General features: G+C 40.2%; 1 long non-coding RNA gene across 1 annotated transcript in view; it reads right to left on the bottom strand.

Moving 5' to 3' along the window:
• LOC140843661 (uncharacterized) overlaps window positions 1–15413 on the bottom strand; it is a 247928-nt gene that overhangs the window by 232256 nt on the left and 259 nt on the right. The gene's annotated exons all lie outside the window — the stretch shown is intronic.

Below are 15413 nucleotides of genomic sequence, written 5' to 3'. Positions count from 1 at the left end.
TACCCTCAGAATGCAGCACTCCAGTTTGAAAAAGACAGATACACCCCTATGTTTATCGCAGCACTATTTACAATAGCCAAGAAATGGAAGCAACCTAAGTGTCCATCAGTAGATGAATGGATAAAGAAGATGTGGTACATATACACAATGGAATATTATTCAGCCATAAGGAAAAAACAAATCCCACCATTTGCAACAACATGGATGGAGCTAGAGGGTATTATGCTCAGTGAAATAAGCCAGGCAGAGAAAGACAAGTACCAAATGATTTCACTCATATGTGGAGTATAAGAACAAAGAAAAACTGAAGGAACAAAACAGCAGCAGAATCACAGAACGCACGAATGGACTAACAGTTACCAAAGGGAAAGGGACTGGGGAGGATGGGTGGGAAGGGAGGGATAAGGGCGGGGAAAAAGAAAGGGGACATTACGATTAGCATGTTTAATGTGGGGGTGGCATATAGGGAGGGCTGTACAACACAGAGAAGACAAGTAGTGATTCTCCAGCATCTTACTATGCTGATGGACAGTGACTGTAATGGGGTTTGTTGGGGGTACTTGATGAAGGGGGGAGTCTAGTAACTGTAGATTAATGATAACAACATGAATTTTAAAAATTAATTTAAAAAAGAGAAAGCTCATTGATAGCATTTCTGATGATATTTCAGGAGGTGCATGAAAAGAAATAAGGGAGTATGTCTTTAACACTAATCCACAAGTAGCAGACTACCACTCTCACTCCCACTCCACAAGTTCCTGCCTGCACATCTACCAAATTCACATTTGCACTCGTATTTGCTTCCTTCACACCCAGTGCATTAAGACTCCTCCTGCTTAAAGCTAATTTCTTCCCATTAGTTTCTGGATCCTACCCACTTTCACTTCATTTTATTACCGCACCTCCTTCCAGTATCTTCAAACTTTCTCATCTCCTGTCCCTTCCACATGAAGTGATAAAACATGCTCCTTTGGCCCCATGACCTGTTTAGAATACATCCCATCTCCTCTTGAAGATAGACCATACTCTCTGCCTTCATTTCATCTCCTTCCCACTCCAGATGCAGTCTGGCTTCTGGTCCACCACTACGTTTAAATCGCACCTGCCAAAGATGCCAGTGTGTTTCTTTGTGCTAGCTCCAATGGACACTCTTCACTCCTTAACTTGATTCAACCTCAGCATTTGATACTATTAACCTCTCCCTTACTGAAACACTCTCTCCCATGGTCCAGGACCCCTAGTTTTCCTCCTACTCTCCAGCCACAGGATCTTCCTCTTCCTGCTGTCACTCAAATGTTGATTGTGCTCAGTATTATATCCTAGGCTCTCTTCTCTTTTCCTTTCATATCCTCTCCCATTACTTCAGTCACCATCTATGTTACCAGTCCACATCACTCTCTGAAGATCCAGATCCATGCAGCCTACTTCCTACTCATTATCTCACTTGTCCCACTGGGATCCAAATTCAGGAAGTCCAAATCTGAAATCATACCCCTCAAGCCTATTCCTGAATAGCTCAGCATGTAGCATGTTCATACCACTCTCAATTCTTCTCCTTCCTCATATCTACATTAAATTTCTCACCAAGACTAGTTTACCTTCTCAAAGCCCTTCAAACTACCTTCATTTCCAATGACACTGCCTTAGCATAGACCTCTAACATCTATCAACTAGAAATGTGCAATAGCTTCCTAAGTGGTTTCCCTGGCCCTAACTGTGCCTCTTTCCAATCTCTTTTTCCAATCACAAAAAGAGTGATTTTCCAAAATGTGAGTCTCACCACATCACTCTCAGTCTTCAAACCCTTCAATGATTTCTCCGTGTCTTTCAGATGAAGTCTAGCCTTACCATACCTCTGCCTTACTTTTTTCTTCAGCCTAATCATCCTCTTCCTTCTCTAGCTCATACCCTACAACTACCTCCCCCCAAAGTAAATTTTCAATTCTCCAAGTATCACATTATCTTTTGCCCTTAGGACTTCAAACAAGACTAACCCACTGTCTAGAACTCTCATCTCTAAACTCCTTCCTCAACTAGCTACCCACTACTCATCCATCACCCTCAGATAATGTACTTTCTGACCTTTATTTGTTGAGGCTGGGTGCCCTTGCTTTGTTCTCCCAACACCCTGTACTTTCTCTATCATAACACTAATCACACTTTTTCATAAATGCCCATTTAACTATCTGTTTTCCCCATTAAGCCATAAGTCACTTGAGGATACTGGTCTACCTTGCTTACCTTTATACCCATTACATTAGCATAGTGCCTAGAACACACTACCACTATAGTTTTTAACAGAATATATTAAAGAATGAGTGAAGTATGAAGAAATTCAAGCCTGTATGGCCTCTCTCCTGGGACTGAGAAGTCCCCTCTGCTTCATTTTCTGGCTTATGAAACATCATGGTGACCCCTATGTGCACCATCCCTTATATGGCCAAACTCTACCCTTGGCCACCAGTGCTCTTCATTCACAGTCATGTTGGCATTGAGAAAGCAGCGCCCACATTGCATAAACTGCTGGACCAGCTTCAGGGAAGGACTCTGAATGTCAGGATTTCAGAAACCATGAGAAAATTCACTCCCTGTCCCACCACAGAAAAAAAAAAAAAGTTCTTTCCTGGAGAGATTCTCAAAATGCAAATGTCTTTTAAATTTATGCTACAAGAATAAAAACTATAAATACAAAATTATGTAATTAGCCACTGATTAAAATTAAAGTTCTGGAGGTCTAATGTATACTCTAATTGGTGAATATACTATACTATTAACAATACTGTATTTTACTTGACAGTCACTAAGAGAGATGTTAAATGCTCCCACCATATACACACAAAAATGGTAATTATGTGAGGTGATAGAAGGGTCAACTAACCTTACTGTGGTAATCACTTTGCAATATATATGTGTATCAAATCATTACTGTGAACACCTTAAGTCAATACAATGTTATGTGTCAATTATATCTCAATAAAGATATATTTATATATAAAATAAAATAAAAATTTTATTTTTAAAATAAAAATATTTTATTTTTTTTAATAAAATAAAATAAAAAGGGGATAAAAAATCCAGAAGCCAGACATTTTTTTGATAGGAAAGTTTTGAGAGATTACAAAGCTTTGAACTATTGACATGAGACATTAAGAATACTCTGCACAAAGCTAACAATTACACCCTGTTATAAAGATAAGGGGAAAACTGGAAAATATTTACCAGTTAACTTTTTTTTGTCAGATTTATACTTTTTCTGTATTTTGCCATCATAAAATTAGGTAGCTTGTACACAGAAGTCTACTATGGGATTTTACTGTAACTTTGCTGGTTAATTATTTACAACCTCTAACCTTAAGACTATAAAACTCTCCTAATTGTTGCAGGAAACTGCATTTAGCAATCATTGTTTATTTGTTCTAGGAAATAGCATTTTGTAATATTTTACCCACAGTAACTTCACTGAGCTTATTATAATTAAGTCAACCAATATAAAAACTATTCAGACCCTCTTGGGGTTAATAAAAGTCACCTTTTTCCTGGTGCCAATTATTGTACAAGTAAATATAAACAGTGACTATAGCAAAAAACATTTTAAAACAACACAAAAAAAAAATGCCAACTTTTTCCTCTGCAGCCCTCAAGCATATGACTAAAAGAGATGCCTTCCACCGAGTTATAATTGGGGAGGAAAAGAGCAGGAAGGCACTGGAACCCAGTGATCTTTTGAGGGAGGAGAAGTTTTCACTTGCAGAGCAAGAAGGAGATGTGGGGGCAATTCATAAAGGGAAGAAGAGGGCATCAAACAGAGTACTGATACAAAGGCACTACAGCACAGTGATTCTGCAGCCACCCTTTCGAGTCCATTACCTGAGTTCAAGTCCCAGCTCTACCGGCTGCTCATGCACTTTATCCCCAAGCCTCTGTTTTCTCAATTGTAAGATAATGGTACTAATGGTCAACTCACAGAAGGGTAAAGATTAAAAGAAAGGTTTATAAAGTATTTCATCCAGTTCTTAGTGTGTACTAATGTTGGATAAATGCTAGGTGCTATTTTTGCTGTGTTATTGTTGTCATTATCTTCTGATTTCACCACTTCACTGAGGCCCAGTCTTGATGACAAAAATGCCCGGAACTGTAAGTCCGTGGGAACAGCCTTCACCTTTCCCCCATGCTGTGGCAGCCGCAGGGCCTTCAGGGTGTGAGCGTTCTGCAGTGACTCACCCTGGCTCATCTGCCTCACAGGAATCCTCACCTCAAGGCTCTGAGATGGCAGCTTCCTGGTGAGAGACACATCTTCCGGGTACCCTGTCAAGAACAGTCAAAGGCCATTCCAAAACGTCTCCTGCCATTGTGTTGTGGTAGAGTAAAGAGAGCATAAGATCCAAAATCAGATGTATCTGAACACCACTTGCTCACTGTCTAAGCTTGGCAACTTAGCTTCTCTCCACATTCTTTATCTTAAACTGGGTTTACTGCAACCTACTTTTCATATTCACTACAAGTGTAAATCATTCATCAGAAAGCTTGGCTCAAGACAGGTGTCTCAACAAATGATAGCTAGTATTATACTTGTAAGAGTTTCTGTTGAATTCTCCCTCAGGTTCTGAGAAATACTGAAGACTGTAACTAGAATCAAGTTCAAAGATCATGCCTCCAACCACATCCTCTTCCATGGAAGCTGTGTGTCAATCTACCCAATCTCAAAGGCCCCAAGCCTTTATCTTTCTGTTCACAGGAAGTCTTGTCTTTTATGCTACCCTGTTTTCCCTGTCATCCTCAAGATGCATATATGTATTCATGACTTAGAGGTGTTTTTGTGGCCACTGCCATGCTTCTCATCCCATGATGGTGCCATGGAATGCAAAGTTGGCCCAGCACCATAAGACCAAGCCGCCCTTCTCCCAAAGTGACAAGGGTACTGTTCCTTCTGTGTTAGATCTGGCTATGGAAAGAAGGGTCCTCAGCAAGTATTTATTGATAAAGCACTTTAAATTCACATACAAAACCTCTCTGTCCTAGAATGATTGGTATAGATGAGTTTAAGATTCTGCTGCCATGCTATAGCCAGACACTTACATCTCATTTAAAATCAGGTTCTCCTTGCCCAACTCATTCTTCCTTTTGTTGAGTTCTCTGTCAGTAGCTTTCACCACTCCCTGAGAATAGGACTTCAGTCAGACACATATGCACACACATGCCAGTCCATCAGACATGCCTATCAATGTTTTGAACCCCAGCTGCAGACAGCAACAAAGTGCTTTTTCTGTTTCTCCAGCCCTTTGCAATTACACAGGGTTAGCATCATCTCCCAACTCTGTCACCAAAAGTCCCAGCTTGGCCTAGCCAAGACTCTTCTGTTATAATAAGTGAGGGAAACTCAAGGTTAAGTGATTGAGAAAGGACACATAGCAGCTGTTAGCAGGGTGTAAACTAGAACACGGGCCAGAGCTCATTCTCCTACACTGCACTCTGTTGCACAAGCTCCCTCCTCTATGCTGATGCCTTTGATTTAGCCAGACAGTTGACACATTTTTTTCTCTTTTGCCAAAAGTATGACTTGCTTTCCAAAAATCTCAAATTAAGAAGCTCACGACTGCTACTTCAGATAAAGAGGACTGAATTCTAAAAAGGCATAGTAGAAAGCTATTTGACAGCATCATGTTGCTTCTGTTTCCTATCTCTGGATGCCAGATGCCTGCTTTCTCCTGTCCACCCACAGGGGATTTGTGACTGGGTCTGAATTCTTGAACACTGTTTTCTGGAAAAGGCCCCAGAGCTGCTAGTGTGTCTGCAAGAAAGAAGAAAGAAACTCTTTGCCAACCCAGTTTTGGCACGCCCGAAGGCACTCTAGAGTCCTGAACTTGGCTACGGGAGCTAAAAGATGTTTTGGCAATTGCTGAGGTTCAGAAGCAAACAGGAACTCAGACCTGAGCCTCTGTCTACTTAGTAGAGGGGAAAAAAAAATGCAGCCCAAGGTTCCAGTCCGACTGTGCTGATCACAGTGATATCTTTCAAATGAAACTTTAAATTTCAGTCATCCAGTTATACATTGATAGCTGGGTATCTGATATAGTTTAGGGCAGGAAGTTTTTGACTAATATTTAACCAGAATTTTTATTTTCCATGTCTTGAAGCATTTTGCAGAAATCTTCCATTTCCCCAATATAACTTAAGAAAAAAGACACACAAAAGGAGACAAGCACAATTTATTTGACCACCTTTTACTAGAGTTTAACTCAAGGCTGACAAGGCAGATACACTCTTCTGGAGACTAACAGATTACACCCTTGGCACCCACTCACTCTCAGTTGTGAAGCTCTTTCACTAATCTGTACTTGTTTTATAGTCAGGACTCCCTGCTCCCAACCCTGCCTGTTGTCCCACTTCATACTTAAAAACACTGATTCATATACAATTTGGAAGAACCTGTGGACTCATTTGTTCAGGCTGCCATAACAAATACTACAGATTAGGTAGCCTGAATGAGAGAAATTTCTTTGTAGTCCTGAAGACTAGAAATCCAAAATCAAGGTGCTGGCAGGCATGGTTTCTTCTGAGGCCTCTCCGTGGCTTGCAGGTGGCCACCCTCTCACTGCACCCTCCTGCACACAGCCTGGCCTCTGTGCATGCCCTGCTGGCTGTGTTCTAACTTCTCCCTACAAGGACACCAGTCAGACTGGTTAGAGTCTGCCCAAACAACCCCGCTTACCTCTTTAAAGGCCCTGTCTCCGAATACAGTCACATTCTGAGGTACTGGGGGGTTAGGACTTCAAAATATGAATTCTGGGGAGACACTACTCAGCCATAACAATTTTATGGGAAGTTTCCAAATTATATGCAACAATAAAGAAATCCATTCCTAACTTAAGAGTCCTATGGTTGTTTAGAAAGGGTTGTTTACACAGTTCTAGGGCTGTGTAGAAAGACACAGCCAGATCTAACATGTGGTTTAATTTTAGGGACTGCATGCTTCTTGTTCCTCCAAAATACTTCACATGCCTTCAATTCTCTTACTAGAGCTACTTTTTTCACTTATATCAAACAGAGGCTTTCTTCTGTTTAAATGCAAATAGCCCTAGACTGAGTCTCATCTGTCACTGAGACTACAGTACAAGCATTACTTCCTTCCTGAGAACAGTGCCTCATGAAGGAGAGATCGGAAGACATCTATAGGGCTACGGAGGAAATGGGGGGAAGCAAAAGGAATAGAAATAAGAAGCCAGGGACATGAGCAAAGACAGACCATACTCGCTTCACCGTTTTAACATTCCCTGTTGACATTTGTGCTACAGTGCATAGTGCTAGGAAGCAGCTACTCAGGTAAAGATGATGTTCTCTAGCTGTATTAAGGGTCTCGACCAGTGCCTGGAATGTGGCAGACACGTTAGCACTGAATGACAGCACTAATAATCAAGCACCTGCCAGTGCACAAAGGGCTGCAGTAGACACATTATGCAAACACTCTTCAGAGGCTTGCAGACTAGGAAAAGAGAACCACATGTCATCAACCCACTCAAACCCAAGGCAAAATTAAATACATGCTAAACAGAGGTATAAAAATGCTATGGGAAAAAGGAACAGATCATTCTGATAGTGAAGGTATCAGCGAAATCTTAGGCTCAAAACTGGACCCTCATGAAAAGAAGTGGATTTCCTTTCTTTTCCTTCTTCCAAATGTTGTCAAGCATTTGCTTCCTTTAAACAATATTAAATGGCATTTTATTAAGTTGTTTTAACCTGTGTAAGATGACTATTGTGACCAAACTATTTTAATGCTATGAAATTTAAAGTAATGTGAAGAAAATATGTTATAGTCTAAAGCATAGGTTTTATATTCTTGAATAATATTAATTTCTGGACAAAAACTCATTGTTTCAGTTCTTATCATTAGAAGGGACCCTCCTAAAATCCCCCTTATCATTAGACAGGACCCTCTTAAAATTAGCAATCCAGATGCCTCCCTGGTAACTGTGCTTCAGAAAATGACTTGAATTCAGTCTATAAAGTACATATATGACTGGGTCTGAAAGAGTGTTGGCTAAGAACTAAGATGTCAACACATTCAGTTGATAATCCATGCTCACTCAAATTATTTTAAGGAGTACAGAAATAGGAAGAGATGGGCAAACAAAAGTCCTAGCTTAAACTGAGGTCCAGAACAATGTCAAAGCCTTTCCCCTATTCATTCAACAAATATTAATTACTTAATCATTGTAAATTGCTTAATTAACAAATATTTACTTTGTACAAGCACTGTTTCAGGTCCCAGGAATGTATAAGTAAACAAGATTCCCAAGGTCTTTGCTCTCATGGAGACTATGTTCTGGGCAGAGGAGAGCTCATACACAACGAGACGTGGTGGGGGAGCTGGGACCATCACTGAGGTTTCTCATTCAGCCAGCCAGCCCCACTGCAACCCCCACACTTCTCTGTGTCTCTTTCTACTGCTATTACCCTTGGTGTCTCTGAGTGTGTAAATCAATCTTTTTATTCAGAGAAGAGACAACAGTGTTAAAAATCAAGATGTTTGACGAAGAAACGCTTTGTTTTATTATGCCTTGTTTTGCTGAATTTCAAAAAGCTTGGCTTTGAACATCAAGAAAACAAAGCTTGAAAGAAGAGGGCAAAGAGTTTATCCATAAACACAGTTGAGAAAAAGAATAGATGTCATGTCAGTTTTCTCACCACACGGAGGAAGTCAAAGACCTTTCTGAGCTGAATGAAAGAGCTTCAAAATTGGGAGAGAACAGCAAGAGAGAAAATTATTGGTGATGATCTCTAAAATACAAGCTCTTCCTCATGGCTGCTCTCAGAAAAGAAACTTCAGTTAGGTGGTGCTAAGGCCTCCCCAAATAGGCTTGGGAACCTAAGGGCAGAGAACTTCGCACAACCTCACATCATGTCACACAGCAGGGAATGCTCCCAGGAAAGCAGAAAGGATGTTCAGTCAGAAAGAAAACCCAATATAGCTGTCCTCCAACCACCTACCGCGAGTCCCTTTCAGCACGGAATGCTATGGGAGAGCATCAGGTTTTCCCTAATCCCAATAAGGATACAGAGCTGTCTGAGAGAGCACCAGTGGGCCAGGAGAAGCAACTTGCCTCGGACAAAAAGGAAGCTGGATGACTGGCATGGACCTGGCAAGAAGGCAGGTAGTGCAAGGACCTCAGCGACTGATGGCAGCAGAGACAGAAGTTGACAACCACCTAGAAGAGATCACAGTGGACAAGCAGTGGCAATAGATCAGATGCCCCCACTCCCATAATCTCCCTCCACATGGGGCTGTAACATGCATAAGAAACTAAGTGCCTTGTGTCAAGCCACTAAAATTTGAGGCTGTTTGTGACAGTAGTTTACTATGATTATTATTAAACCTAGGAAATTTCCATTTCTTTTGCTTGTTTGAATATGTGATATATAAAACTTGTACCCAGTAAGTGTTAAATACTAAGAAAACGAAGCAAGACGATATGATAGGGACTGAAGGAAAATAAATGAATGATTTCTCTGTCATCAGTAAGTGACCTATGAAAATAATATATGAGCTGAAACTTGAATATTGAGAAGGAGCCAACCAACCAAAGCCCTAGGCAGAGGAAACACCACGTGCAGAAGAATGAGGTGGGGATGAGCTCCGTGTGCTTAAGAACTGAAAGGCCAAAGTGGCTGGAGCAGAGCATAGGAGAAGGTGAGTCCAAGAAAGGAGTATGATTGGGTCATGTAGAGTCTTAAAGGCCGTGGAAAGAAATGTCTGAATTGTATACTAAATTCAAAGAGAGATCATTGGGAAATGTTACGAAGGAAGGTGATATGACCTGATTTATCATTTATTTTTACTGCTATTTGGAGAAAAGATAAGAGTGAGACAAAAATGGAAGCTGAGCCTCTTACTACACTGATGGACAGTGATTGCAATGGTGGGGGGGAAGGGACTTGATAATATGGGTGAATGTTGAAACCACAATGTTGCTCATGTTAAACCTTCATAAGATTGTATATCAATGATACCTTAATTTTTTAAGCCAATCAAGTTATATAATAAATACAATAAAAGAAAAAAATGGAAGCTTAGAGAATAGATCAAAGACCATTAAAATAGTCCAGACAAAATATATTGACTGTCTAACCTGAAGGTTATAGTTGTAGAAAGGAAAGAAGTGAATATACTGGAGATATATTTTGGAGATAGAACTGATTAACTGAAAGTAACATGAGAAAAAGAATTCATGACTACCAGGTTCTTATCTTAAGAAACTGGGAAAAGGTGATGCTATTTTCTAGGGAAGAGACTGGGGAAAGAACAGTTTAGAGAGGGAAAAGTAGAAAATAAAGAGTTCTGTTTGGAGTCCATTACATTTAAGATGCCTATTAGACTCCTCCAAGTCAGGGAGGCAATTTGACATCAAATAAGCAGTTTGATTTATGAGCCTGCAGCTCAAGGAAAGGCCAAGACTAGAGACTTACATTTGGAAGTCATCTGCATATAAATAGTATCAACATTACAGGACTAAATGAAATTCACCAGGGAGAAAGTGTAGCTAGAGAAGAGACCACAGGAAAGAGCCTGAAGGTCAAGCAAGGAAGATGGAGCCCAATTAAGAGACTAAAAGAGTCCAGTTAATGAGATTGAAGGAGGGGAACCAAACATGAGAAGTTGGTGCCACAGAAGCAAGAAAAGAAAATATCTGGGTTATCCATACTCTGAAATTAGCACAGATAGTTCAGAAGGTTTGCCAGTTGCTTAGAACATTGAGTCAATAATTTCTATTTAAGTATTCCTCATAGAAAGAAAAATGTCAGGGTGATGGACACAAACTGCCTCCCAAATGCATGCCCTTAGTCTCCTGGGGAGCTGATGAGTATATTAATAGATCTCTTCCTCCTCTCTACCACTGGAATAGCTCATGTCTTATTGGCACTGACTCAACAACATCTCCATTGTCAAAAAACAGAACCTTTCAGGACAGATAATTCAATCAGCTATGTCTTTCAGAGAATGACTTTGTATTTACAGATATTATGTATATAAGAATATCAAGCTGCAGATTACCATCAGACAGGCCACAGATAACGAATGTAAGATGGTTTGCTTACTATTAACTGGACTGTCCTTGGGGATGTATTTTAAAAGGAAATATTGTTAACAGCCATCACCCTGTCTATAGAAATAGTTCGATCTCTGTAAAGATTAGTTAAGTCATTACTCTATACCACTGAGCTGTCTATTTCTAAAATCATCAAGGATAACATTTCAAGATGAAATGGTCTGTGAGAGAAAACTCCTTAATCACCCAAATAACCTAATTTCCCACAATAATTGTGACCTATAAGATAGTGAGGCAAAGTTTCTGGATTAACAAAATGACATATATCCAATTCTGTGCCAACTTTACTTCTCCATCACTACACATGATAGTTCAAGTTATGGCTTGAGAAGTCAGAGCTGGACACCTTAGTTATTACTTGTTTACTTGTTTTTATTGATGCTATCATAGTGGAAGTGATATAGTTATAAGGTACTTGAATAACAAGGAAGAATTTGAATAAAGTTATCTAGTCACCCACATAAATCTTAAGAAGTCCACCAAAATCCATAAATTTTAGTTGATACAGAATATTTTCATCCTCAAATGGAGAAAAAGTTTCCCCACCCACAAAAATACATGTACATAATCTTCCTCATGATTTTGTGTACAAGCGCAGATGCGTCTCAGATTCTGTGAAGACTACGTGTATCCCCACACCTCCAGAGTTTCCAAGGTAAGCACTCTGGACTTAGCATACTTTCCCTGCATGGTGTACCCCTTCTCCTTATTTGCCATCAGAAATCAGAACTTTCAGTTTCCCAAAAATTTAATCTTAAAAGATGCTGTATTTTTTTTTCTTTTCTTTTTTTAAATTCTCTAGGAACATGGGCAAGCCCCTTTGAGAATTAAGAGTTCATTTTCCATAGTGTATGGCTCTGGAGATGCTGGGAGCTGTCCTGCGTCCTGAAAATTTTAAACCAGGCACTAGGAGCTGTCCAAGGTCTAAAATGTCTTAGGTAAGAGCTTCTCAAAGTATGGTCTACAGACTACCTATATCAAAATCAACTGGGTATGTGTGTTAAAATACAGATTCTTGGCCTATCCCAGAACTACCAAATCAGAATATTTATAGGCAGGTCTCACAAATCTGAATTTTGAAAGTTTCTCAGGAGATCCTATGTCTGACACTAAGATATGTCTCGTAGTACATATTAGAGATGAGCAGGAGGGAGGATTATAAGGACACATAATATATAATACATATATTGTAGATTATATAATGTAAGTAATGAATACACCAGATACATTTAATAATATCTGTACTAACAGTCATGAATTATTATATTCCTGAAAAAGACATTAACCAAACTTCCTTCAGATGCTTTCTGTCACAGTCTGTCACCAAATACAAAATCCATCCCCAACAAGGAATCTCAGGAAAGGCAAACCCGTTTTGAAATCAACTTCCTTGAGCTTTTATCAAGTCTTTCCTGTCCATTCAATCCAGTAATGAAAATAATTGCAATTACAACCAATATTTACTGATCACTAACTCTGTGCCATCTGTCAAATCTGTAATAGGATAGTAACACCAAAAATATAGAGTTTACTATGTGGCCAGCATTGTTCACAGTTCTTCATGATTATGTCATTCAATCCTTACACCGTATAAGTACTCATGATCCCAAAAAGAGCAAGAAAAATTGTATCTTGTATTACATAGGGTGTTGGAACCCACTAACGCTTTGATAATGCTTTTAAAAATGTGTAAAAATGGGGGAAAATAGAAATTCCCTTTATTGATTGCTTATGGTTTCCTGACATTTTAACATATTTTCTTCACTAAAACATTACAACTATTTATGAGCAGGTTTTATTATCCCCATTTTAACAGGTTTATTGAGCTACTCACAAACAATAACCTGCACATGAAGTGTGCAATAGGCTTTGATAGTATATACCCATGAAACCATCACCTCCAGAAGTCTCCTTGTACCCTTTGTAACCCTCCCTCCTTCCCCTCTCTAGTTGCTTGTCTCAAGACAACCACTGATCTACTTTGTAATGCTATAGATTAGTGTGCATTTTATAGAATATTACATAAATAAAATCATACCATGTGTATCCTTTTTGTCTATCATCTTACACCCAACATGATTTTTTTGAGATTCGTCCAGCTACTCACTTATCAGTAGTTCACTCCTTTTTACTGCTGAGTAGTATTCCAATTATTCCCCATTTTATATATAAGAAAACTGTATTTAAAAAAACTCATCTAAGATCACCCAGTAAAGGATTAGATTCAAATGTAAGTCTGTCCAATACAAAAGCTTCAGACTGCCTCACTAAAAATTCTGCCCCTTTTTAGTTTTAACTGGGATATAGTTCTATGTACATTTTCAGAATGGAAGACATAAAGCCTCCAGAGGCAGCAGAATATAGTAATCACACAAAAAACAGTTGTCAGCTTATTGGAGAGGATGTCAACTGTCCTGCCCACCCACCCCATCATACCTGATCTCAGCAGTATCCCCTCAACCCTAACCCTTGGGCTTCCCATTACTAAGTCACACACCCCAGGATGGCCCCTTGGATCCTGGAGATGCCAAAGGACATGAAGACCACCATGGGCACAGTGTAACCTCCAGCTAAAGTCCACAAGGGAAGGGAGCAGGTGGACAGATGACGGGAGGCAGTCAGCTTTATAGCAGGGTAGGGAGGCTTCCAAGGAATTATGAAGGACTCATTAAACTGGATCACTTGTGTGACTTCTCCTGCTGGACAGACTTTTAATTAGGGACAGAAGAGGGGAAAACAAGTAGAAAGTGGAAAAGAAAGGAAAGGTGGACTACCCTTCCCAAACTCCCAACTGCTCACTTGGTGATCTCAGGTACCCATGACTCTTGGAATATAAGAACTTCATAGATTATACATTTTTTCTCATATCCTCAACATATATTTTTGAAGGAATTAATACCAATGATAATAATATACCTAAAACCATATAGTTGATATAGTTGCATATCAACTATACTTCAATTAAAAAATAGTAAGAGCAACAACAATAACTAGTATTTATAGAATGTTTATCATGCACCAGGCACTATACAAAGAATCTTATTCCATTTCCATTTTACTAACAAGGAAATTAATTCTTAGAAAATGTAAGTGACTTGTCCAGAGTTACACAGCCAGAGAGTGACTACATTATATCCAGAATTCAAATCTGAGTCTTATTCCAATGCTCTTCCATAACTCACAGGGATTCCAGGCTGCCCTGCACCCACCCACCACCACACACTTCACCATCATTGGTCCCACCACCAACTCACCCTAAAGTTTACTTTGACTTAAGTCCTTCACTTTGGACCCATAATATCTTATCTTACCCCATCAGAACATGTCATTCTGTGTACCCTGCCCTCACAATAGTGTTCAATACTAGTGTCAACTTAAAAGATACTCTGATAAACTAATTCTGCACAGAAGAGTTCATGTATGCTCTTCTCAGGTACCAATTGGAGCTTAAAGGCAGGACCTAAAAGAGCAGTAGGAACGATGGGCAGGACTGTGATGTAGAGATTTTCCAAGTCTGGTCTTCACACATGTGAATGTCCGAGATTACAGAGTCCAACTCCAGGCAAAGTAACTACTCCTCCTCTTACAGAGGGGCCAACTTGGGCTCAAGTGGCCTTCTGCCTGGGGGAGGAAGAAGAGAAACTGTAATGATAATAGTTGAGTGATAATAATAATAGGAGCCAACATTTACCGATGGCTACACGTTGGGTGTTTTTATCAGTATTATATCCATCAATCCCCAATTTCACGAAGTTGGTGTTACTATTAGTCTCATTTAAAAATGAGGAAACCGAGAGAGGCTAAGTAATTTGGGAATCAAGGGCTGGTCTTTCAAACTCCAGAGCACTCATTCTTAACCAGTTCACACATTCCCACCAGTTATCACTCATTGTGCAGCGACAATGTACCTGGCACTGTGCGAACCCTAAGCACATTAATTCTCTGAAACTTCACTGCAACCCTCTGAGGCAGACATTACTAGTGCCCCCGTTTTACAGATGAGGCCCAACCAGGAAAGAAAGGAACGCGAGTTCAGTGTAAAGCTGGACCGTGGACCACAGGCACTCAGCCAGAGAGCCTGCGCTCCCACCCAGGACGGCGGACTCCTGTTTGAATCTAGCTCTTTCTCCTTCTAGGTCAAAGCTTTCGGTTCCGGGAGCCAAGCAAGCCGGGCGCGGCGGACTCTGAGCCGCAGCGGCGCCAGGCGTTACCCCGTAGACCACCTGAGGGCGCCGTCGGCCCCGCGCGGGAGAGAACGGCGGGGAGGCCCATCCCTCGACCCGGCTCGGGCTCCTTGACGGCCCGCCC

The sequence above is a fragment of the Manis javanica genome, chromosome 1, assembly GCF_040802235.1.
Source record: "Manis javanica isolate MJ-LG chromosome 1, MJ_LKY, whole genome shotgun sequence".
Taxonomy (NCBI): domain Eukaryota; kingdom Metazoa; phylum Chordata; class Mammalia; order Pholidota; family Manidae; genus Manis; species Manis javanica.
The sequence above is the reverse complement of the archived record's forward strand: the minus strand, read 5'-3'. Positions and strand labels throughout refer to the sequence as shown.